The following is a 26,704-nucleotide window of genomic DNA, read 5'->3' on the forward strand; positions in this document are numbered from 1 at the left end:
TGAGATGAAACAGTTGCCTCCTCAGTCAGGCTGAGAGTGATTCTCCTCTGGGTAGGACAGCACTTCAAAAGCTTTGACCATCCATTAGTTACAGGCACTGCATCCTCATAAAAACTCTGCAATTCACTGGCTCTGTGCCCTGTATTGCTTTTCGGAAATACCAGACACTATCTCAGTCTAATATATTTACAATTGCATTTTGAATATATCTAGAATGACTGGCAGACAGATCAATTTTTTTGATAAAAGTGACTTTTCCATATTAAAAAAAAATAATCTGTCTAAGCAGTCTGCATTTAAATTTTCATTTAATATATTTTTGTTAAACTTTCTGTGTCTGCTTCAGTGTTTATAAGTAACACCATTATTCCATGACCAGATAAGCACCCTTCATTTTCCATTAAATTTTCCCATCCTTAGTCCCTAGAATTGAGGCAAATGGCAGGCACAGCACATCTGATTCAGAGGTTGCTAGCAGAGGCTGCAGCTGAGTATCAAGTCATAGGAGCACTGATTACCCACCCTTGCACCCACAGGTGCCTGAAGGGCTCCTCCCAGCCTTGCTGCTTAAGCTTCCTTATCTCTACTGAGGCAAAAGCTGGGCTTGACTGACATCTGTAACTGACTTCAGAATCCTTGCAACAGCGTGGAAGTCCTCAGGTTGTAAAAAAAACCCCTTTCCCAACTGCACAGTTGTTATTTAACTGTATAAAAAGCCATGGCCTACACCAGGACAGCAAGGTGCAGGTATAATCACACTGAATGCTGTGGTTAGGCATTCCTGTGTTTCAAACTGATATGCTATTACTATTAATATCATAAATCATCTTGGTATTATTCTCATTTCTTAAAGTGAGCTGCCACATTAAACAAATGTTTATTCTTTCAGTCATGTAAGATTCAGAGGCTTTGCTCCTTTGTGCTCACACAGATTAACTCCCCCCTGCAGAAGCAAACAAGAAGAGGACACAGCTCCTGCTATAAGTATAGGTAGCCTGGTAGCTATGGTAGCAAGACTTTGCTAGAGTGAGCCCTGCTTTGGAAATAACAGTGCACAGGTTACATGAAGTAAAATAAACACAGATTTGTTTACTAGTAAACTGCTGTGATAAATAGAAATGAAAATGATTAGGTATTCCTTTGGGAAATGTGTCTCTTCTTCATATTAATTACACTGACAGTAGCTTATTAATGCTGTGTCAGCTTTTGTTTACACTTTCCGCAGAAAAAAAAGAGAATTGCTACAACAGAATGTGAATATAGACATTTGTTTGCTCAGTACGTTTCAGTGATTATTTAAATAAACAAATGAAGATACCCCCACCATTATGAGATAAAGCAGAAGAACTGAACTAAAATTATAACAGAAAACTGTCAAAGCTTCACATTTGGTGCTTGGGAAATGCATAATACATGTAAGATTTTCTTTGTGGAGTCAGAAAGTCATCTTACTCAGTTCACCTTTACTCTCATTTTCCCTGCTGAAGTTTGAACTTAAGTTTTTTGAGGGAACATGAAGAGCTCTACATCCTTGAGAAGCCACAGTTCTTGTTCTTTCGCTCAACTATAAAAATCATTATTATATGTTTATATTATAGTGATATAGAAAAATCTGTATTGGTCCCCTATACGATATTTGTGTTCCATAGCCCCAGGGAAACACACATAACCTCCTGCCCTAACACAGGAGTAAAGGCCTGTACTAAGGTCGTGCTGTAGCCCGTATGGTCTGGCCAAAGGGAGCGAGAAACACAGAGGAAACTGCCTGGGTTTTATAAATAAAACTGCAACTGCAGTTTAACAAAACTGCAATCTGTTTTGTTTAAGAGACTGAAATACCAAGGAGAGGGCTAAAGAAATGGGTTGTGTTTTAAACAAGAAAGAAACCTAATGCTTGATCAGATCGCTGTTCTAATATATGTACAAAACTCTGGTCTTGCTTAATTTAGTGTGTAGCTGTATCAGCAGTTCCATCAGGACCCTCAAAAGAATAGTGGAAAAAGTTGATGTGCAAGTGTGTTACACCATAAAAACTTCCTTTCCAGTTGTTTTTCTGTTTAGTTGCTTAATTCTTATCAAGATTCCTCAACTTTTATTTTCTCTCTCAGGAGTTTGTTGCTTAGCTCAGTTGGTTAGAGCATGGTGCTAATAATGCCAGTGTTGTGGGTTTGATACCCTAATGGGCCATTCACTTCAGAACTGGACTTGATGATCCTTGTGGTTCTCTTCCAATTCAGTGTTCTGAATATTCTGTTATTCTGTGATCCTGCTTCAGTCCAGATGGGAATACCGGGGATCTCAGTGGCAGGTGCTTCACTCACTAGACTGGGATCTTCAAACTGAAAATGCAGTAATTTTATAGCAGCCTGCCCTGTCTGGGATATTAATCATGCATTGTTTGTAGGGGTTAGGTGCTTTGTCATGGAACAAAGTCTAAAAATATAAGTACCAGTAATAAAACCACTCTGGCTGGCTGGGACGTGCTGCTGAGGTTTACTGTCGGAGGTACAGGAAGAAGCTGCTGGGTCCAAAATCCATCACCCTGAGTTGTCCCTGGCATGTTTCCCCCAGTGCTCCCGGCATCACAGTGAGTCAGCCGCTGCTCCTCAATTGCCAAACCTACGTCAGCCGCCTGGGGTTAGTCAGAGAGGGACCAGGGGAGACGTCTGTCCCTCCCCACACAACTATCATTAAAAAGGCTGTGGCCCTGAATACAGAGTGGTGCTGCAGTGGAAAGGTGGCCAGGCCCTCAGGAGGCTCCAGGAGATGATGGTCCACAGCTTCATAGGACCTGCTTGTTCCTAATTGCCACCATCCTGTCTCCTGCCTGTGTCACAGGGTGTCCTGGTAACAGGACAGTGTCAGACATCTGGGGGTGCCATGGGAGGCACAAGATGAAGAAGGCATCATTCTTTGTCCAGGAATGGACCAGTGTCCCAGGATCTGGGGTCCTGTGAAACCTTTGTGTTGTGCTGTCTGGCATGACAGGGTGCACCTCCACCCCAGCAAGGCTGAGCACATTGTGCCAGCCACCCTAAATGACTCACAGGCTGGCACCTCTGCTACCCAGGAGATTCAGGCTGATGCTTCAGAGGCTAGGGGGATGCCCACCTAAATCTCTGGAAGTCCAAGGGGCCTAAGTTTCCTAAAGAAGTGGCCCTTCTCTAGAAGCCCCCTTATACTGGTGAATACTCAGATACCTTTTGGAAAGGCTGTGAAAAGCAATAGAGGAGGGTGTGTGTTTGCACACATATACTAATAATGTAAAACAGATGTTCAAAACCCATTATTTTATCTCATGCAAACATTTATGATGTTCCCCTAGAAACAGGCAACCTTTTCCTCTTTGGCAATTAAATGCATGTTTGGCCGCATTCCTACACCTTGATAGCATCTATTGTTCATTACATAAACAAGTGGGTTAAAGAAATAAATGAAATTAAATTGGAAATTATTTCTCAGTTTTTCTTGTATTACTTGTCACATGCAGCAAGGAAACTTCCCAAAATCCTCTGTATGTTGCTAGTGTTGCATAATGTTTTGAGAGCCTTGTTATTTTAAGCACATACAGACATAAAATAGCAATATAGTGATATTGAATATTTACCATTTCTGTAGATGGTTTTATTTATAGAAGTCCAACTGCCTAATTTCTATTTTACTCATATTTGGGTGGATGTTCTGTCATAGATTAAAAAAAAAATGACCTGATTGTACGTCAAGCAGATGGCTTCAGTTCTTCTAGGTCTGGACCGACTTTTATTACTTATGGGAAATACAGCACGGGTTGTCAACAAGAGTTGGCTTGCCTTAAGTTGCCACACGTATCCATAGCATATGGAAACAGGGAAAGAAAGGGATAATAAAGAATGCACACCAGAAAGTGTAAAAATATTAATCTAACTAAAACCTCAGAAAAATCCAATAATTTCAAAGTATAAATCTTGACGAGTCAGATCCCTTCAATGCTAACATAACATCATCAATGACAACTGTGTCCTGAGTGGAGTCATTAAGAGGAATGCCCATAGAAGAATTCTTGTATTCTCCTTTTAGACACAGAACAATATGGTCATCAGGCAATAATCAGCCTGACAGTAATCACTCCAGCTACATGAGAGGACTTTTCACAGTGCACTATGAAAAAGGCTGCCTTTTGATACTCAGTATCTAGCCTTGCTGTTGTCACGGTGACTGAAAAAGAGCTGTGCATAGAGAGGCATAAAAGAGAAGAAAAATGATAAAACTTTTTTTGAAGAAAAAAAATCAGTTCTACAGAAAGAAAATACTGGTTTCAAATCATACCAATCGTGCAAAAAAATTACTAGAGCTGCTTGAAATAAAATGAAGTATTTGATTTTATCTGGTCCTGAAAGAACATAAAATTTAGGGCAAAGCTGAAGTCTGACATGACAAAATGTTTACAGAACAGTTTTCTTTATTCCAGTCAGCTTTAAATGAGAGAGAAAAGAGAATTACTTGAATTAAGGAGATGAGGGAAAATAACATGTAGTGACATTTTTGAGTGATTTATCAGCTGGGCCACTCCTCAGATCTCATAGCTCCTAGTCTGTAGAATTTCACTGTGTGACCAGCACGGGCAGGCCCTGTGCAGCAAGTTTCACAGGTATCCAGTTGTGAATCAGGTGCTACCGTGGTGCTGCCTCATGTCTGGGTGTCCTACCCTGTTGCTGACCTAGTGCAGGATGATGCACTCGAAAAGCTGTAATGGCCCTACACCTTCCTAGAGAGGCATTTCCTTGGCTCCAGTTACTAACTTAGACTGAGGACATTGTGTTTAAGGCCAGCGCCGTGGCACATGGATTTGAATGAGTCATGTATGTGAGTAGGACCTTGTTTTATCCCTCAGCAGTGGTGAGGGGGAAGAGAAACAGCCTTGCATTTTCCCATTCATATTTTAAAAACCTAAGACACAATATAATAGACCTCCTAGAATTAGGTAATAAATAAAAGGATAGAACTAATCTGTACATTAAAAAAAAAAAGCTTTCAAAGTGAAATGCCAAACCTTATCTGTGCTAACACTGAAATCACCAAAGCAACTTAAAAGTATTCCACTTCCCTTTTAGGTACCAGCTTGCTGATTTGTCTCTATCATATCTCATGTGTCTTTCAAAGAACTCTGCTCCAGGATGGACCAGTCTGTGGAGCTGCTGCTTTTAAAATGCAGCTTTTAATCTGTGATAAAAAACAGTTTGTGGGACACTGGAAAGCAAGCCATGCAGCAGGGAGAATGGTCCCCGCTGTCCCAGTCCATCTCAAGACCACAGTTCCTGAATAAAGTCCTCCAGGGCTGGTTTTTCTCCTTACATCTGCTGAAGAAGACAAGCCAAGATCTTTTTTAATGGCCCTGAACTGTGGAGTCACTACTGAAAGAGTGCATTCCCTCTCTGACCGAAGGAGTATGGAAAATAAAAGTGTTTGTCAAGTGCTGCATAAAGGCACACAAAAAATAACTCATTTCACGTACAGCACTCGGTAAATAGCCCATTAAACAATAAAAGAGCAACAAAAATTTATGTTTACTCATAAACTAGGTACCATCCACTTTGTGTGCCATCCACAGTTTCCTGGGAATAAAACTGTCATGCAACAAAAGGTTTTGTTATATGCACGGGGGGATGAGAGCCCCTCTCTTTCTACCATTGTGGTTCTTTACTTGGTGAGCGTTGTTGAGGCCCTCCCCCTGCCATGTGGTCCTGGGAGAGGGGCCCTGGGGGGAGGCACGGGGTTTCCCTGCCCCTGGTCAGCCTCGTTCCCCATTGGTTGTTTTGTGTTCCCCTGCCCAGGCAAGGACCCTCGGGTCCCGTGATTGAGCGGTTCCTCGGCAGAGCCCCGGCCATGCGGCTGGAGAAATAAACATCTCTGAAACATCTATCAAGAATCAGTCCATAGATATTTCTTTTCCACGGACCTCATTGTCTGATACACGTGTTGCAGTATCCCCACTGTAATAGAGCGTCATGGCCCCTTAGCACTGCCTGCTGTGCACAGTCACTTTATATATTGCTATTTTCTGACTCAGCACAGGACATGCAGACAATGCGGCTCACTGAAGGAATAAATAATGTAAGAAGGTATTTTTCACCAAACTGAAAGGGAAATGGAAACAAGCACAGAGAAACAGTGCAAATTCACAGGGAACCTACATGTGACCATGGTCTTGCCAGGTGGCTGTCAATATTGTCCTCAGATAACCTGTGCTTAGTAGGGGATGAAGCCGTGTCCAGTTCCTTGGGAACTGAAATGATGTAAGGATGGATAAAGAGAACAGGAAAAGAGAGTCAAGTTTGATCAAAACAAACTCAGGTTACTTAAAGCACATGATTGGTTTTCATTTTTTGGCTGAAACAACTCAGTGAAAATGTGTTATGTGATGACAGAAAGAGGGAAATTGCCATCTGCTGGTATCCAATACAGCCAACAATATTTTCCTATCCAAGCACCAAAACTGCTTTTGTGCCATATATGCTTGAGCAGCTGGCAATAGTAGCAGAGCAACAAGCTGCTTCAGTGCTTTGACACATAGTTAAATGAAAACAAAAGGGAAAGAAACAGTGAGAAGATATTGGCGAGTGGTTAGAAATTGGCAAGTTGTTGAGCACTGATCTGTGTCTAGACCTCAAATCCTTCATAGCAGTGGGTCAAGTGGATCTGTGGTTTGGTTTGCTCCTCTCAGAAATGCAAAATTCATCTTCCTTCCCATGCTGAAGGTATCCAGCTAATACACACTGGAATCACCTGCAACCCAACGGATTTAGCACATCTTTATGAATATGTGCGCTTGTGCTCCCAAGTGACTGGTATGAGGAATTGCAGCAATTTGCTGCTTAGCCCTGAAGAACATCTCCTCAGCTGCAGGGCGGGGGAACTGCAGTGTGCTCCTCACGGGAAACCATGACATTCACTGGTACTGTGACATTAGTTACTGAGAATGATCAGGAGGCCATGGATACCTCTGCAGTGTCATCTCTGTGTCTCCATTGGTGTTGGTTGTGAATGACATGCAGGAAGAAGGCAGAAGGAAACCCTGGAGAAGCAGTCTTTGCAAAGCCAATGCATAAGAAAAAGCCGTGTGTTTCTCACCTGGCACAGATGTTGGACCAGTAGATGACACCTAGTGTGCCTTTCCCATTTCAGAAACTTTTTTAATTTTTGGCCAATCTTTATAAGACAAACCTGCATGGTCTTGCTCTTTTTGATAAATGTTATAAATAGCATGTCTGGTTTTGTTTTCATTTTTAAACAATGCTTGTGGTTTTGCTAGCAAGCCTCTCTGAAGTTTTCTGTTTGCCTCTGCTGCTGACATCTCATCTCAGCAGATCAAGAACCTGTCCCTTTGTCTGTGTTTTGGTATAACCAAAGTACATATAACCTTCATGTACAGGGTGAACTTCCAAAGCTGCTTCTTTCTCCACTTTTAGCTCTCTCATAATTTTTGTTTGTCTTTTATCCTTCTCTCAATTCCCCTTGTGACTTAATGTGAACTTTGAAATCACAGAATCACAGAACTGGTAGGGTTTGAAGAGACCTCTGGAGATCATTCAGTACAACCTCCGTGCCAAGGCAGGGCCACCTAGAGCAGGTTACACAGGAATGTGTCCAGGTGAATTTTGTATATCTTCAAAGAGGGAGACTCCATAATCTTCCTGGGCAGCCTGTTCCAGTGCTCTTACACCCTCAACATAAAGCAGTTCTTCTTCATGTTGAGGTTGTGTTTTAGTTTATGGCCAGTGCTCCTCATCCTGTTGCTGAGCACCACTGAAAAGAGTCTGACATTGTCCTCTTGACACCCACCTTTGAGATATTTACATGAATTAATGAGATCCCCTCTCAGTCTTCTCTTGTCCAGAGTAAACAACCCCAGCTCCCTCAGTCTCACCTCATTAAGGGATGCTTCACACCCCTCATCATCTTTGTGGCCTCCACAGGACTCTCTCCAGTAGCTCCTCATCTTCCTTGTACTGAGGATCCCAGAACTGGATGCAGCTCTCCAGATGTGGCCTCACTAGGGCTGAGTAGAGGGGAAGGATCATCTCTCTCCACCTTCTGGTCACACTGTTCCCAGTGCACCCCAGCATCCCACTGGCCCCCTGGCCACAAGGGCCCTGCTGGCTCATTGTCAGCCTGTCATCCACCAAGACTCCAGGTGCTTCTCTGCAGAGCTGCTCTCCAGTAGGTCAGACCCCAGCCTGTGCTGGTACTTGGGGCTATTCCTCCCCAGGTGGAGGACCCTGCACTGGCCCTTGTTGAACCTCATTGGGTTTCTCTCTGCCCAGCTCTCCAGCCTAAAAATGGCAGCACAGCCTTCAAGTGTATCAGCCACTCCCCCCAGTTTCATAATATCATCAAATTTGCTCAGGGTACATTCTATTCATTTGTCCAGGTATCGATAAACAACTTGAATAAGACTGGAGCCAGTACTGATCCCTGAGAAACACCACTAACTACACCTCCAGCTGAATTCTGCTTTGCTGATCATGACCCTCTGAGCTCTGCCATTCAGGCAGAGCTTGCTTATAAAATAATCTAAGCAAGTTTGGTCTCAGAAAAGACAAGCTACAAAAGGAGTGACCTAGAAAAAGAAGCAACCACTTCTTTTTCTTGCATTTGAGAGAGGAAAACAGGGCCTGTTTTTAACTTCTTCAAAGGACGATGCCACTTGTTGCTTCTTTTATGCTTTTGCAGGTTTCAGAATATGTGGGGTTTGACTGTCACTGATCAAGAAGAAGGACAAGGTATTAAGAAGGGTGGTTTCCCATATTCTTTTGTTCACTCTATCACATTTTCAGCATCCTGCTGCAATATGCCTTTTTCTGGCTGATGCATAGACACTGTTATGTACAGTTCCACTTTGCAGCCTAAATTCCTTACTAAACATGAATAGAAAGTGCAGCTATATCTGGGATTTCAATTACTATTGTGGAGAAATCTCCTATTGACACAGAAACTAAAGGGAAGCTCCCTGTGTCTAAAAAAATACTTGCATCTTCCTTGAAGAGATGGAATAATAGAAGCCTTCAAAATACTCCATAGCCTGTCATTTGTAAGCCTCATCTGGGTCTGTGTTTCAAACACAGCTGGTGTATCTCCTCCTGTTCTACACTGCAGACTCCCAGAACTGTGGCTGTTGGAAAAGGGGTAGTTTGCTGATAGAATATACAGCAGAGGGGATTCAATTGCTTAAACATGGGCTCCTATTGCCTTTTTAGATGGTACAGAGCATCTTGGATAGAGATGGGACTAACCATGTTTCAGAGACAGGACTATCAGGACATGACTCAAACCTCACAGGAGACCTCCACATGCCTGGGGAAACGGCTGAGGACCAGGTAGGTTGTAATGTGGGGTATGCCCAGCCACTGCCCTGGAGGGATGACTGCTGAGATAAGGAGATTGAGCAATCTCCCAGCAGGACTCCCTGGAAAGGCAACCACTTTGGTCAAGGCGAGGAAAGGCAGACCCACAATCCTTTGGGAGACCCTATGCAGATCATTCTGTAACCCATTGGTCTGTCCCAGACCCTCTGTAATCCATTGGTCCCCTTGCTGATCCCCTGTATCCCTATAAAGGCAAGCTCCCTCGAATCCCTTGAGAGAGAACTCGTCCCTGGCTTCCCTTCGCCGGAGGGGACCCACAATAAAGCTACCTTCGTGCGGAACCAGCCCCATGGGCCTTCTCGTCTCTTTCTCCGGTCTGGTTTGGCCTAGAGGCTGCCCTGCAGAGCTAAGCTGGAATCACGAGCTGATAATCACTAAAGAGCTGACAGCCTCTGCAAGGGCCCCTCTGCCAGCAGCTGAGGGAAGACACCGGCCCCCGGGAAGGCGATTCCTTTCGGGACCATCTCCCTGGACCGGTCATCTCTTCCTGGGTCACAGCCTCAGACCCCCTCACCAGCTGTAATATTGTAATACCTAAAATGTTGCAGGATCTGTGTGAGGAGAATGGGGACAAGCCTTGTAGCCTGCACTATAGTCAGCCACTTGTTTCTTTCTTTCTAGAACTTACTTCCAATGTAGGTAGTAGGCAATGCTTTCTGTGTTCTGTATGTTTGTTTCCAGTAATTTTTTTTTCAGAAGCCTGTCTGTCATTTTGGGCTTCCCACTAGGACTTACAGATGTCTGAAATACCAGCATCTAACCCTAAATTACTTGCCCTGATCCCTATAGCTCATATAGCCTATCTGTGCTCCACAAAGACAGGCACTGTCAGCTGCTTGAGACCAGAAGGAAGAATTGTTAACTGAAACTACCCAGCACTCTTCACCAGCTGTAGGAGAGAGAATTTGCTCAGACTAGACCCTCACTTCAGGAAGTTCAAAATTAAATTAAAGGTATCATCCGATTTGAATGAGACAAATATTACAAATAAACCCTTCTGTGTTCCACTTTTATCCTGAATCCTGGTGTTTCCACAAGTTGCAACAGAAGTCTCACTCTTCAAAGGCAATCAAGCCCTCTCATTATACTTGGGGAAAGTCCAAAGTTCTTTGCCTTGCTAACTCCATTATAACCACTAATAGCAAATTTAGATACATCAGCATAAAACCTTCCAGCCCATTAGTTAAGGAAGATGCACTCACACCTCTGCAAACACAAATAACACAATGCTGTCTCTGCAGGTGTTGATTAGACCTTGAATGAGGAAAAGAAAATGGATCTTGGATTCCTGGAATGATATAAAGACCTTAATTTAAAAAAAACCTCATCTATGAAGTGAAAGTTTACTTTTTATTTCTTGAGATGCAAATTACTTTTAGTGAGCCACAAAAATGGCTGTTTATGTAAAGAGGTCATTTTGGCATGCTTCTTATGATTTTACGGTTTTCCAGACTATTGGAAGGTGACATAAGATATATGGAAGTGTGGGCAACTTTTAGGCTTCCGTGTTTTTCTTTATTTACCAGTAGAGAAAGTGAAATTGTGAGAAGATCCTGAACAACAGGGGCTACTTTGAGAAGAGACACAGGGCTCAGATTCACGGTTAAACTCTACTGAATTAATACGTTTGTTCCAGGCCAGGGAGGCACATCCAGCTGGGCACAGTGGCTCAGCTCACACACTGGTGCCATCTGAATGCATATTTAAAGTCTCAGCCTCCCTGTATTGCAAGAGGCTGTGGGAATCAGTCGAATTCCTCATCAGCTCTGAGAGTGGGGCCTGGCATTCCAGTGTGGTGAGATGCCTTACACTACCCTTGATTGTTTAGGCATTTTACTTGAAAGAGAATTTGGGTTTTACACTTGTGAATAGATCTGGCCTACAAGGAACATTTCTGCCACAAAATTATGATCCTGCTACAGAACTTCAATGCCTGTAGGAATCTCAGAATACTTTTCAGCCCATCTTTAAGCTATGAGGAAAGATCATAGAGCACTGCTGATAGATGTTGGTCTGCTAGATGATTCTCAGAGAAAGTCAGTAAATAAAAATGTCCCAAGTAAAGATTCCAAATAATCATTGCTAAAATAAGAATAAGAAGGAATTAAGATGACATGATTATTCATAATGCATCATTTTTCAAAGAAAAGAATAAAAGTCTTTTGCCAAATATATCCCATTTCATGCAATGGATAAAATTCACACCTATACAGTATATTATAAAAATTACCCACAAAAGTGACTTTGGCCCATCAGTTTGATCAAGGCTTTGGGTCACTCTAATAAGTAAATTTTAATTTAAATTTTTCACCAACCCTCTTCTTTTTTTTTCACATTAGTCTGCTGAAAGTTTCAGTTTGAGTGATCCAGATGCTTGCATTTTCAGTAGGATGAAAAACAGCATGTGTAACAGAGAACTTCACCTGTCTGTGAAAAATCACCTGTACAAAAAGTCAACACACATCTTATGCTGCACTTCTGTAGACTCCAGCTCCATAGGAGAAACTCTTAGCTATGGACAGGGAGATCTAAAGCTGAACAGAGTATTCCCAAAAGAAGTGGGAAAGACTCTGTGGTGGGTGAAACACCATTCACTTCAGTAGCTCTGGGTGGAGAAGTGAACATGCGCAACTCAGTCAGAGGCGGAAGCACTTCACACTGCCAGATTATTTGTGAGAGAGGGTATTTATATACCTACCAAGTGAATTTGGCAGGATACAACACTGAACATGGTTCAATCACCTAGTTACCTGCCTAGCCTAACCATCTGGTCAGCTTTGTAATTTATATGTCACTAACTTTTAATCATAAAATATTGGTGCTAGGATGCAAAGGAAGAGAAGAAGCACATTGGTGTCCAGAGACCAATGGATGTGCTTCACCCATTTTTGGATTTAGTAGATAGAAACTCAATATGTTAACCCCTCTATAACCCCTCTCTCTAATAATAAAATGAATCATCCCTTGAGGTAAATATTAACCCAAGCTTTGTCCTATTCTTCTTCACTTCCTGCATGAGTACATCCTAATATTGCCCTTATTGTGTCATAGATTTGCCTGATACAGTCATTTATTTCTGAGGTAAGCCTCCTTAAAAACACACCATACACTTAAAAATAAGGCGTGCGCTCCCGAGGGGGCCGGGCGCTTCCAGCACAGGCACCTCCACCGGCACGGCTGCAGTCACGCGCTCCTGGGATGGCTGCCGCGTGGTCTCGGCCATGGGATTATGGCCATCCTCTGCTCTAGGGGTAATGGGACCATACAAATGCTCCTCAAGAGCTTCACTGATTACAAGAGATGCGCGGAGAGGTTCTATCACTAGTGCATGTTTGATCCTTTATCTCACACAAGATCTCGGACCAAAAACACCCATAAATAGTTCCAGGAGGATTAATATCAAAAAGTAAGTCTCGAGAAATATAAAAGAAAATTTTGAAAAGCCAGTTAAAAAAATGTTCTAGATCTCCCGGAACAAACACTTTCCTGTTTTGTTGTTCAAGGATTCCTTTAACTTCTAGATACATTTCTTTCTGTGGCTCAGAGAGCCACATTTCTCACTATTCTTCCATAGTCCAGAGAGAATATCCAAACCAAGGCAAGAAGAGAGAGATCTAGAGTGGTTTTTACTCACAAATTTTCTGTCCTTAGGGATCAGTGTCTTGCCAGCATTTCACCCACCATTTGTTACAGTGGGGAAACTGCAACACGCGTATCAATCAATGAGGCCCGTGGAAAGGAAATATATATGGACAGATTCGTGGTAGATGTTTCAGAGATGTTTATTTCTCCAGCCTCATGGCCGGGGCTCTGCCGAGGAACTGCTGCAATCACGGGACCCCAGGGTCCTTGCCCGCGCAGGGGAACACAAAACAACCAATGGGGAACGAGGCTGACCAGGGGCAGGGAAACCCCATGTCTCCCCCCCAGGGCTCCTCTCCCAGGACCACATGGCAGGGGGGGGAGACCCCAACAGTAATACCAAGCAGATAAGCAGCTGTGTCAAAATTATCCTCCTTCCCATGTATTTTTTTAAATACATATAGTACTCCCTACTATAATAAGTATTTACACTCACAATATGGCACTGTGTCAATAAGACTTTACTGTACATCAGCTATGCTACCAAGTAAACAGGAACGTGGAACTGAAGCCACCTGATAGCAGGCAGTTACCTTTGTGCCAGCCACATGGAAAACATGTCCCCTAGCTGATGTGTATACTGTATCACTCTCTCCCCACCCCATTATGTTTCATGTGTCAGCTTTCAGCAGGCCCTTCCTAAATCCCGCCCTTGCCACAGGCAGACCAGATTATTCCGCCTACCCATACAGTTCTGAGACATCCAATTCCTCCTAGCTCAGAGGCAGCAGTGCTGAAAAACTGGCAGTGAAACAAGGGTAGAACATGGAGTATGGAATAGGGAGGCACTCGGTGTCAGGTGTAAGATTGGATGGAGAAGGGATCCAGTAAATAAACCACTTGGATATTCACTTATGTTCACCTTGGCCAGCACCCAGGCATCCACCCAGCAACTCTCTCGTTCCTTCTTCTCAACAGGGTCAAGGGAAATAAAATGATGAAAATTCTGGTGGGTTGAGGTAAAGATAAGGAGATTGCTTGCCAGTTGCCATCATAGACAAAGAAACCTAGGGATATGTAAGCTAATTTATTGCCAATTAAAATAGATTTGGTAGTGAGAAACAAAGAAAAAAAAATGAAAACAACCCTTTCTTCCTATCCACACCCTGCTTTTTTCCCGGACTCAGCTTCCCTCCTTCATACCTGGTTCCTCATTGTCCCGCCCCAAGCAGTGCAGAGTGAGCTGTCCATGATATGCCCATCACTGGCTGACGGGCTCATCTGTGTGCGGGTCCAATGCAGACATAGCTGTGTCTGGCACAGGGCAGTCACTGGCTGCTTCTTACTGTGTTTTTAAGAAGATTTTGAACAGATGATAGGCCCACCCTGTGCTGCTGACACCTTGGCACCTTACACCCAGTACACACTGCCATTGGTTTCACTTAGTGTTTTCAACAGCTGAAACCCAGCTTAACAAAGTGGGAAGTGGAAAGAAGTAGGGGATTGTATTGCATGGCTGTAACACAGTATTCTCTCTTTATGGACAATATCAGCTTATTCTGCCTTGCTGACCTTCACTGTCATTAATACCCATAATGCAAAACAGCCACTCAGCGGCCTCATACACACAACTCAGCTTAAAAAGAGTTTAGGAATTTGTCATCTGCTTTTTTGATTAACCTTACCGCACCTTTGCGATAAGACCTGTCATTACCATTACTGTTCCCTGGCACAGAACCCAAAGTGCCATTTGCAAAGATAGCTGTGTCTCAGTCAAGGCATTGTGAAGCCAGAAAACAACACAAAACAACACTTACAAAGTGCTGAATTTGAGTTTATTATGTGCAACATATGCAGAATCCCCCTGAGTCCTGGAAGACAGAGTCCTCCTAAATCCCTTCTGATTTAGTGCCTCCGCCTCCAAGAGCAAATACAAATAACTGTTATTTCTTAAATGAAGCAGATGAGAATGTCTTGGCTTTAGGGATCTTGAAACACATACCCTAGCTTTCCCAGTGGAATATCCACACTGGTTGTTTTTTTATTAAATGAGTGCTAACACCGTGATTTATATTTACATCATCTGACTATGTAAATTTTTAAAATAAACATGTATTGAGTAGGAAAGCAACACCTATCACTATTAATAGGTTTGCGTGATTGCAAAGCTTTCCATCTAAGGACTTCAATCCTCTTTCATCTGCAGTCCTTATAGCTTATCTCTAGGGACCTTCCCCCTATGTAAACCTGAAGAAGGTTGGTGTTGGGGTCCATTTCCCCCTGCCACGTGGTCCTGAGAGAGGGGCCCTGGGGGGGAGACATGGGGTTTCCCTGCCCCTGATCAGCCTCGTTCCCCATTGGTTGTTCTGTGTTCCCCTGCCCAGGCAAGGACCCTCGGGTCCCGTGATTGCAGCAGTTCCTCGGCAGAGCTCCGGCTATGCGGCTGGAGAAATAAACATCTTTCTGAAACATCTATCAAGAATCAGTCCATAGATATTTCTTTTCCATGGGCCTCGTTGTCTGATACGCGTGTTGCAGTTTCCCCACTGGAACAGGCTGGAGGCTTGGATGGATTACCATTGAGACACATGAGCAAATGCAGTTAGGACTATGCCTGGATGATTTCGATTTACAAAACTAGGTTGGAAATATTCATCTGTCTCTGGAGGAGTGAACAGCAGCTTGTCACTGCTTTTAACATCCCCCTTTCTGCGTAGGGGGTAAATACATTACATTGGATGTTGCAAGGTGAGCATTTAGAGTGGGGAAATAGATTTTGTTTCTTTATAACATGTACATATCTGTACTCTTGCGTGAGCTCCTGGGACAATGTTACTTAACTCTAGTGAAATATGTTTTCCGTTTTTTTTCCCTTCTAGGTACATCCTTCTTCAGAGCTCACGTTCACAAGTACTCGTGTGTAGAATTTAGAAGTCTATGTACCCTATGCACTGTGAGTTTCCTCTGTCCTTCTGGTGCTGTGGCTTTGAGTTGTAATCAAACAGTGCAACATGGGAGAGAGGATCTCACTTCCAGAGACGATGACTCTTGATTCCATCTAAATCCATCCTGTGTAGGCAATGCAGAGAAAGCATCCAGGCCTGACTGCAGATAATCACCCTCTAGCTTTCAGGAAATGGTCCTTGCAGAAGGAGGAGACTTCAGGATTTGTACACTTTCTACCATTCACACTGTGCTACCTCTCCTCTTCTTGCAACTCTCTCCAATGCAGATGGCTGCAAAAACCCCACAGCTGCCCTTCAACTGAAATTTTACTAATTTGATGTCCTTCCCTGCTTTATTGGTGGTGGTTATAATGACTCATTTGCCATAGCACTGATATTAGAGGTATCTGTTCCTGAAGAGAAGGAACTGCTTACTTGAGGCTTTTTAATTTTTCTGGCCCAGCTAAACCACCAAACTTGTTATAAAGCTTTCATGTAGATTATTACCAACAACATTAGCATATTAATTATTCCTCTGTGAATTCCCAAAATGTTAATTCACCACATACTGCTAATTAAGGCACAGCTATGAAACTAGGCAGAGACTACAGTCCCATATCCAACAGAGTTTTCTGTTACCTGACAAATAAATCAGCCTTCACTACTTTTTTGACACTGGACTTTTGAAAAGACTGCCCGCCTTTACTCACCAACACACAGTGGTTTGCTACAAATAGCTTGGCATCCTCAGGATTGTTCCTAGTTTTGCCCAATAAATATGGGCTCCTGGATATCACTATATGCTCTTGTTTAACTCTTTCCAAAAATGGCTTGGTTTGGAATTAGGGAAGCAGGGAATATTATCCAGTTATATTATTTGGACAATGGATTGGGCCGTTAGTGATCAGGGATAAGCAATTGACTTGGACTTGACTTGTGTGTCATGTTGCTTCCCAGTGCACTGGCCTCCAACTCAAAAGCCAGTTTCAGTTGAAGGTATGTTTGTGCCTCAGACTTCAATTTCATTTATAAATGTTTTATCAGTGAACCTTAGAGAAGAACTACTACTGCCATGATGCAGTGAGCTGGCATCGCCAAACGTCCCTTTCACCTTTCTGTGGAGGATGTGACTCAATGTCCAGTGGGACCAAGCATAATAGCTGGTGGCCTACAGAGCTTCGTACTTCAGAAGAGGGAAATTTCCACAGTCTGTAACTTGCATGTCCCTAAGTAATGTTTCAAGATCTGTGCTGGTCAGAAGGGTAAGAATCACACCTGAGGAGAGGCCCAGGCTCAGGTCTGAGACTCAGAGGTGCACATATAACACAGTGTTCAGAGATTTTTGGTTCATGTGTTTTTAACTAATAGGTGCAGAAAATCCACACCTGCTTCTGATCTGATTCCCTTTTTTGGCTAATTACTATGATAGATTCATGTAAATATATCTCCTTAAGATCTGCTGGTTTACCACTCTATGTATCCAGCTAATTCACCAAATGAGCAAATTTTGTGACAAAAACCCCAAACTGCTGTGAGCCTTTTCTGCAACACGTATTGCAGGAGATGGAAAGTTTGGTTACCAGCTCCATGTAGCAGAAGCTTGCACTGCATAACTTCTCACTCAAAATCTCAAAGCCGGATTAATCAGTCTGCAGTGGTAGGTGCATGTTAGAAGCTCTTCAAAGCCTGCTTTATCTCAAAAGATGGACTAACTAAGTTGAAAAATACCATTAATGGCATCAAAGAAAAGATAACATAAGAAAAGAGAATGTCACTGGGTAAACTTAAATGGCTAAAGTCTGCAGAACATAACTGAACAAACTCCTTGGCTTCCTGATCTTAGACAGATACAATTTTTCATAGAATCATACAGTCATTTAGGTTGGAAACAACATTTAAAATCAGTGAGTTCAATCACAGATCAAGCACATGACACTAAACTATGTCTCTCAGTGACATATCTACATGTCTTTTACAGACCTCCAGGGATGTTGACTCAATCTCTTCCCTGGGCAGCCTGTGACAAAGCTTGTAAACCCTTTCAGTGTAGAATTTTTTTCCCTAATATACAATTTAAACGTCTCCTGACACAATTTGAGGCCATTTTCTCTCCTCCTGTCATTTGTTACGTGAGAGAAGAGACCAAACCCTTCTTGTCTACAACCTCCTTTCATGTAGTTGTAGAGAGCCGCCCTGAGCTTCCTTTTCTCCAGATTAAACAATTCCAGCTCCCTCAGGTGCCCCTCATTGGACTTGTGCTCCAGACCCTTCACCAGCTTCATTGCTCTTCTCTAGACACACTAACCCAAAACTGAACACAAGATTCCAATTGCAGCCTCTCCATTGCCGAGTACAGGGGCGTGATAAGTGCCCTAGTTCTGCTGACCCCTCTATTTTTGATACAGACCAGGATGCCATTGGCCTTCTTGGCCACCTGGACACATTCTTGGCTCATGTTCAGCTGCTGTTAACCAGCACCCCCAGGTTATTTTCTGCTGGGCAGCTTTCCAGCCACTCTGTCCCCAGCCTGTAGCACTGCATGGGTTCATTGTGACCCAAGGGCAGAACCCAGCAGCATTTTTCACACCATTGACCTCATTCCATTGACCCAGACTGTTCCATTGATCCTGCAGATCCTCTGAAGACCCTTTCTGCACTCCAGCAGATAAACACTCCCACCCAATTTGGTGTTGTCTGCAAACTGACTGAGGGTGCACTCGATCCCCTCATCCAGATCATGGATAAAGATGTTGAACAGGTCCAGGCCCAGCACTGAGTCCTAGGGAACAGCACTGGTGACCCACTGATGTAACTCCATTCACCACCACTCTCTGGGCCTGGTCATCCAGACAGTTTTTAACCCAGTGAACAGTGCACCTGGCCGAGCCATGGACAGCCAGTTTCTCCAGGTCAATGCAGTGGGAAAGGGTGTCCAAGGCTTTAATAAAGTCCAGGTAAACAACATCCATAACCTTTCCATTGTCTGCTAGGTGAGTCACCTTATCATAGAAGGAGATCAGGTTGGTCAAGCAGGACCTGCCTTTGATAAATCCTTGTGCGCTGGGCCTCATCCCCTGGTTGTCTTGCACGTGCCATGTGATGGCACTCAGGATCGTCTGCTCCATGACCTTCCCGAGCTGATAGGCTTGGAGTTCCCTGAATTCTGCTTTGAACCGTCTTGTAGAAGGCTGTCCCATTTGCTCGCATCCTGTCAACAGGGACCTCACCGATTGGCCAGGACTGCTGGTAAATGATGGGAACTGGCTCAATGAACACATCCACCAGCTCCCTCCACACCGTTGAGTGGATCCCATCTGGCCCCATAGACTTGTGCGTGTCTAAGCATCATGACAGGTAACTGATCATTTCTCCTTCATTCTGCTCCTTCATTATGCTTCATTCTGCATCCCATCCATCTCCCAGCTCAGGGGGCTGAGTATCCAGAGAACAACGGCCTAACTATTTAAGACAGAGGCAAAAAAGGGATAATGTGCCTCAGCCTTTTCTTCAGCTTTTGTCACTATGTTTCCCCCCACATGCAAATTTTTCTTACTTTCTCTTTTTTTACTCAAGGTAATGTGAAGTTGTATTTAGACTTGCTGCTAAAGAGCTCTGGGATCCTCCAAAGAGAAGTGCTGTAAAAAGTTCAAGGCACTGTCAGACTGGGAATTATCTAAATCACGGGGAATTAACTAAAGAAGATAAAGCTATTAAACATTCCATAACCCAGTTGTTTCAGAGGAAATGCAGAGAGATAAGTATTAATGGGGTTTTTTAGAAGATAGGAGAGTGAAGAAATGAAATACTGATAATATGTCTTTTGTCCCTTAAATAAGAAAAATAGTGTGTCCAAAAAAAGCAGAATCCCTTTTTCTTAGAAATAAAATTGCAACAATTACAGAAAAAAATCCCCCACACATGTTGTTCTCTCATAATTCCTAATAGGACTTGAAAGCATGGTTTGAAATTCTGTATTTTTTGGAAAGATGCAATAATCTTGACAAATTCATGGCAATGTTGCCTATTTGATGGAAGGATACCCAGACTTAGTATCATGAGCATATTGCTATGGCATGAAGCTTTGCTTTGGCATAGCATGAGGAGTATTGCTTCCATTGGTCACACACAGATGGTTTGATGAGAGCAATGGAAATAAAAGACATGCACACCTAGCTCACATAAACTTTCTGTTGGTTGGCACACACAACTCTACTGAAAGAACAGAGAAGGACTCAGTGAGCAGAATGATATCTGAGCTAATCTGTCAAATAACAATAATTTTTATAAATCACCACAACAATGCTGTATGTCCCAACTCCTTTATAAGTACCTTACCAGCAGAAAAACCAAGTAGAACAAAGCAAGCAAGCAGAACCCTCATGGCTCCATTACTGCTGCACCTGCTAAAGCCAATGCAGTCCTATTTTAAAAAGCATGTCTACTACAGTACTGGCTCACTTTAAATCAGTGTTCATATCCAGGTCTTCTTTTGCCAGTATTTTACTGGCACCATAGAAATATACCTTTCCAACATAACCCTTACAGTTTGAAATGATGTAGAGAATCCTTATTAACACCTTACGGGCAAGATAATGGCAGTTCTTTGTTTAAGCCATTTATCTGAGTACCACATTCCACTTCTTATGTGGGGGGATTTAGCCCCAAATCTGCCTGAGTGCCTCTGTTTATCAATTCCAATATGTTAAAAAAAAAAAGACAAAGAAAAAGTAGTGTATCTTTTCTCAGGTATACAACTGGTTTCAAGATCATAGCCAAAGGATATATTTTGAGTCAAAGCTGTGTGCGATCCTGCTGAAAGTCATAAACCTCCTTGGCTTTAATGGTTCTGCCAGAGTACCCTTATTTAGCAGCTATGAAAGCATAAGGCAAAGGCACTTATTGGGAAGCAAAGTTTATATCTGGCTCTGTTCAGCTGAAGTGAGCCCTTGGCTCAGCATGGCTAAATTGGTCTCTCTGCATGTCAGCCCCTCTCTTCCTGCTGGCACTGACATTGCTGTGCTCCTTAGTGCTGCTGCAGTTTTGCTGCTCATCCTTCCCCTCCTCCTCCTCCTCATCTCCCTACAGCACGTGGAAGGCAGGAACATAGAGACTGTAACAGAGATGTACAACTGCAAATGCCTCTAATCCAGGTTGTAAAAGGCACAGAGCAGCCAAAATCCAATTTAAACACAATTCACACTACAGGTCCTGGAGCAATTTGGAGTCTGTTTCCTCCTCTGCATTTGAAGTCTCAACAGGCAACCAATTCACATTGGCATCAGCTGTAGCTTAGCTTGTAAACTGCACGCTCAAGACAAAGGAGGAGCTGAATGAATTGTGGTCACGTAGTTGACGCACTAATAACTAGCATTTGGTATAGCCTGACAGTACATTTAGGGCCCCAGATTACCCTCTGGAGGTACCATACAAGGCTGCCAACGCCAAACTTGCTGGCTGCACCTTGGCTTGGCCACGGCCTGTGAGCAAGCAGACTGTGTATAAGGAACTGACTGTACCTCTGGGATGCATGGTGCAGTCCTGATCCTTGTTTGTTCATACATGATGTAATTTGCTTTTTGGCCCTGCTCCCTGTGCTCCAGCTAGGGGGAAAAGCAGCTAGCAGAGTTTTACTTCTTGCCTTCTGATGCCTGAATGCAAGGTCTAAAGGCAAGCCATTCCCACAAGGCAGGGTTGGAGTGCTTCTTCTTGCAACCCTCTGTCACAGAATGGGGATGTATCACTTTGAAAATAGTCCAGCCCTTGGAGCACATCTTTTCTGGAGCTACAGATGGAGGGAGAACAGCCTCAGCAGTTACAGAATGAAATTTTTTAATAATAAGTGAGAATATATTAAGTTCTGGAATGGAGTTGGGGAATCTGATGACGAAGACACAAAACTGACACAAAGAAGGAGAAGGATACAGCTAATGTATTCATAATGCAAGACTTAGCTGTCTCTCCTGGGACAAACTGAACATGAAACTACCCAAAGCAAAAGAAAGAAGCCCATTTGCATAGTAAGAATAGGAAGAGCTAAGTGTACAGTAGTGTGTCATACACTTTCAGGGCTCTGGTTGAAGTGTGGTGTGCTGTTTCCATTGGAAGTTGCCAATTTCAAGTTCTTTATGGAAGGGAAGAAAGAAAGAGGTGGCAAAAAGAGAGATATATCCAGGGACAGGTTTTTTATTGATTTCCCCCTCTACAGTCCTCAACTTGCAGATGAGCTTCCTTCAGTGACATGTGCCTATTTCAGGCCTTACTTTTGGTCCAGGTTCGGAGTAACTTGGCAGCAGATGAAGCAATCAAGTGCACTTTCTTTAATTCAGGGCTGAGCTGCCTTGCCATCACCTCTAACCTTGTCCCCTGACACAGAAAAATTTTCCCCTCCCCACATGCCCTCAGTAGCACAAAAGCATGCTGCTTGGCACCAGGGAGGATTCATAAAATTAGAGTCCGTGTTCAATAAGCACGGTGGAGTGGAAACAGCCTAGGTATATTAGTAACACTGCCAATATAGAACTCATGGAGAACAGCAGCTTTATCAACTTCGAAGCAAACAGCAAAAGCTGTCATCAGTGGAAAGGTCATCATGCTGTCTGCAGAGTGAGTGATGTGACAAGTCAAACAGTTTAGCATTTTGAGAATGGTGCCCAGGAGAAGACGATGTATCTGGCATCCAACAGTGCTGTTGTCGCTGCCTGTGGGCTTCCCACTGTGGAGCTGGCATCACTGACCCCCATTTTCCCGGGATGACACCACAAGAAGGGTTTGGTGAAGATGGTCAGTGACCAGGATAACACACTTGGGTGAGACACATCCCAGACGAGCTTGCACATTGCAAAGCTGAGGGTATATTGCTGTGGTACTCTGTAGGGACATCAGGAAGAACTCACTTTGATGCAGTGCCTTTGCATGTGGTAATAGAGTCTTATGCCCACAAGATACTGTTTAGACCTACGTTAGATCAGTTCACTGCAAATTTCAATTCCAGCTGGGGGTGCAAGCATGTAAATTGCTGCAAATGGGTAATGCAGAGAGACTCTCCACAGGTCCATCTACCCTGTGTGTTGATGGCAAGTTGACCATGAGTCAGCAGTGCCCTGGCAGCCAGGAGGGCCAAGTGTGTCCGGGGGGCATCAGGCACAGCATCAGCAGCTGGGCAAGGGAGGGGATTGTCCCGCTCTGCTCTGCACCGGGGCAGCCTCACCTCGAGTGCTGGGGGCAGTTTTGGGTGCCAGGATATAAAAAAGACATTAAACTATTAGAGAGCATCCAAAGGATGCCACAAAGATAGTGAAGAGTTTTGAGGGGAAACCATATGAGGAACGGTTGAGGTCACTTGGTCTGTTCAGCCTGGAAAAGAGATTGAGGAGAGACCTCATTGCAGTTACAACTTCCTTGTGAGGGTAAGAGGAGGGGCAGGCACTGATCTCTTCTCTCTGGTGACCAGTGACAGGACAGGGAATGGCCTGAAGCTGAGTCAGGGGAGGTTTAGGTCGGATGTTAGAAAAGGTTCTTGACCCAGAGGATGGTTGGGCACTGGAACCAGACTCCTCTGGGAAGTGATCACAGCCCCAAACCGACAGAGTTCAGGAAGTGTTTGGACACCGCTCTCAGGCACCTGGTGTGACCCTTGGGGTGTTCTGCACAGGGCCAGGAGTTGGACTCAGTGATCCTGATGAGTCCCTTCCAACTAAATGTATTCTATGATTCTATGATCTTTTCCACCTGTATAAAATGGACCCTTTCTGATCTAGTAAGATTTTACTCATCATTTGTGGGAGTACTCAGGACTACAGCAGACACCAGAGCAAGTCACAGAAGAATGTCTTTCTCTCTATACGTGATTCAATTTTCCTCAGGTCATTCTCATTCTCATAAAATAGAATTCTGGTTTCTGTTCCACTTTAAGGAATCAAGCTAAATACTTCATGGCTCATGACACTCTGTGGCTTGTTTTCCAACTACTTGCTGTAACAAAAATAGGGATTTGTTTTGGGTGGGGTTATTTTTGTAATTGTTGAAACCAACACTTCTAAAGAGTGGATAGACCAAAACAAGTCTTGAAGTAATTATTGCCATAATAGCATTTGCAGTGTGCAGCAGACACCTCCCAGCTCTAGCCCATCTCTCCTGCTTGCATGCATGATTACTCTTAGCACTTCCAGGACCACCTTCTTTTCTGCCTGGAGGACACCGAAATACCCTGCCTTGGCACCATTTAGGTTTATTGATGAATTAGAAAATTGCAAAACATGTTATGGGGATCAATGAATGCATCACATAGCCCATTTCTTCTCTCCTAGCCAGTCCCCCACAGACTGTTCTCTCTGGAAATTACATTGCCAGTGAGGGCCACTATGCAATGCATCTGACGTACTGATAGTGCATACTCTCATTAAGCAAATCCCAAGGATAACTCAGAAGCTAATGAGAATGGTTACACATGCATTAACAAGGTCACTGATAAGAATATAGTCACAAATCACCTAATTAGGAGGGGGAAAAACTCCAAGCATGCTCTTCTATATTTCTGTCTTACAAGCAACTCTCTGCAGCCAGCTGTTAGCTATTGCTTCTCCTTCCCCTACCTGTACAGATGGCTGCCAAAATACCTCTCTCAGCCTTGAGGCCTGAGAAAAGAGGAAGCAGCAGAAACTTCTGAATTGTAGCATTTTGATCCAGTATGGAAAAACTAATCTGTGATTCTGAGAGTATCTCTTCAGGCCTGCTTCTTTTCTACCCTGAAAAGTTACGCACATCCACCCACTCCCCTGCCGAGTCAGTCTCATTCCGCACTCATTTTGTGTCAAAGGACATTGATGGGGGTGTGGCACTTGCTGCATTGAATGCAAACCCCACAGAAATTAAGAGAAATATTAATCAGGTTTTCTTCAAATCAAACCTCGTTATAAGAGAATTAAGGTCAGTGAAAATCAATTCTGGCACCATTAGGAAATTTTGATTTCTCTGGGTTCTGTTTGCTTGGCTAGAACCAGGACAGAAAAACAGACACCCTGGTATTCCCGTGGGACGGAATCAAATTGCACTTAAGTCTGATTAAGTGAATAGGATGGAACCTACAACTGACATAATACTGTCATTATACAGGAAATATAAAGTTGACATAATCCATTCCAATTTTATCAAATGCTCTACATTTCTATGAGGTCAAAATAAAACCCACATCAACTGCATGGAAACAAAATGTTTCAATTTAACCAAGAGTTTTTAACGTAGCTGAATCAGCATCTTTTGAAATTAAAGAAAAAGAGTGCTTTTATAAAAGTTTTGACTCACTAAAAAGTGATGAAAAATAACAAATGTCCTGCATCTGCAGCTGTGCTCTTAGTACCGCCTTACTGTTAATGGACAGGAGATTTATACTACTCCTAATAGTGAGAATTTACCTGTTGAAATATAAACTACTACAACCTTATTCTATTATGGGTTTATAATACAAATAATTTGTAAAATTGTGATAATGTAGTCTATATATAGGTACAATAATATGTATGTACAAATATAGAATACTATAAATACTGAACACACATATTTACAATAGTTGTACAAAGCCTAGACCAAAATTCTTACACAAGTTATACTGGCTGTGTTTATATAAAAGCAGAATATATATGCTGACTGTAGGAGAGGACAAAGCCTTGAATGCAGAGGTATTATGCAACCACAACATGGCCTTAAGATATAAATTTATTCCTCTCTCTATTAATGCACAAAATCCTGCTCACGCTCAATACAGCAAATTTCCCTACTATCCCCCATATAGTGAGGCAACTTCATTCTCTTGCTGGCACTTTCAAGGTTATTCTCTGCCTTAACAAATGATACCCATGCTGTCTTTTCCTGACTTCGACAGAAATCATCTTGTCCTTCATGATGTGTGCAAATGTTTGTGCACTAATAAATAACAACACTGCTCATTCAGACAGTGTCCTTCACAGGAGCGCTTTCCAACCCAGCAAAATTAACAACATCAAATGAAACCCCTGCCAACTGGGATATAAAACCTAAACCACACACTGACTGCCTGAGTAAGAAAAGAAATCAAGGTAAAGAGTAAACATGGAAAATTTATTCATACATTTCTGAGCAACTTAAGTGGAGATCTTTTGTAGCCTGGTAGCACACTGCATGGGGAGCCATGTTGAAATACAATAATTTTTGGGTGCCCTGGGTCAGGCCCACCTACCCACACAGGCACAGGACAACACGTGTACTCTGGACTTACTGGTGGCAGGGATTTTCCCTGAGGGACAGAGGCTATTTCCTCCTGTGGGTAGTTAGGGATGCACAGACACTGTCCTGAAGTATTATGGTAAGTTTTGCTCTCAGGCAGCTTTTAAGCCCTGCCTAGAAGGCAGCCATGGGGGAAAGGAGGAGGGACAATGCTCAGAGCAGATGCATAAGGAGCCAGTTGCTGATTCTGCTCAGGTCCACAAGAGTGGTCCGGCAAGGCTTTCAACTCCTGCTGTAAAGTGACTGGGAGGGTGCTCAGCTTGGTATCGGTACCCCAGGGGCTTAGGCAGACAAGAGCCTTGAGGGTCTGTTAATGCACTCAGCAGCTCCTCCATAGTTTAGGTCTGATGCTGCTGCTGACTGCAACAAAGCTTTAAAACAATAGGAAAAGGAAGTAAAAAGCTAGCGAGAAGTTACCAATTCAATGTTAGCATTATCCAACTGAAATCAAAATAAATCAGTAGTCTAAGAAGAAATATGGGTATTTTCTTCTCCAATTTCAAAGATCTCTGTCTCTTG

This window comes from Corvus cornix, chromosome 2 (genome assembly GCF_000738735.6).
Source record: "Corvus cornix cornix isolate S_Up_H32 chromosome 2, ASM73873v5, whole genome shotgun sequence".
Lineage (NCBI taxonomy): Eukaryota > Metazoa > Chordata > Aves > Passeriformes > Corvidae > Corvus > Corvus cornix.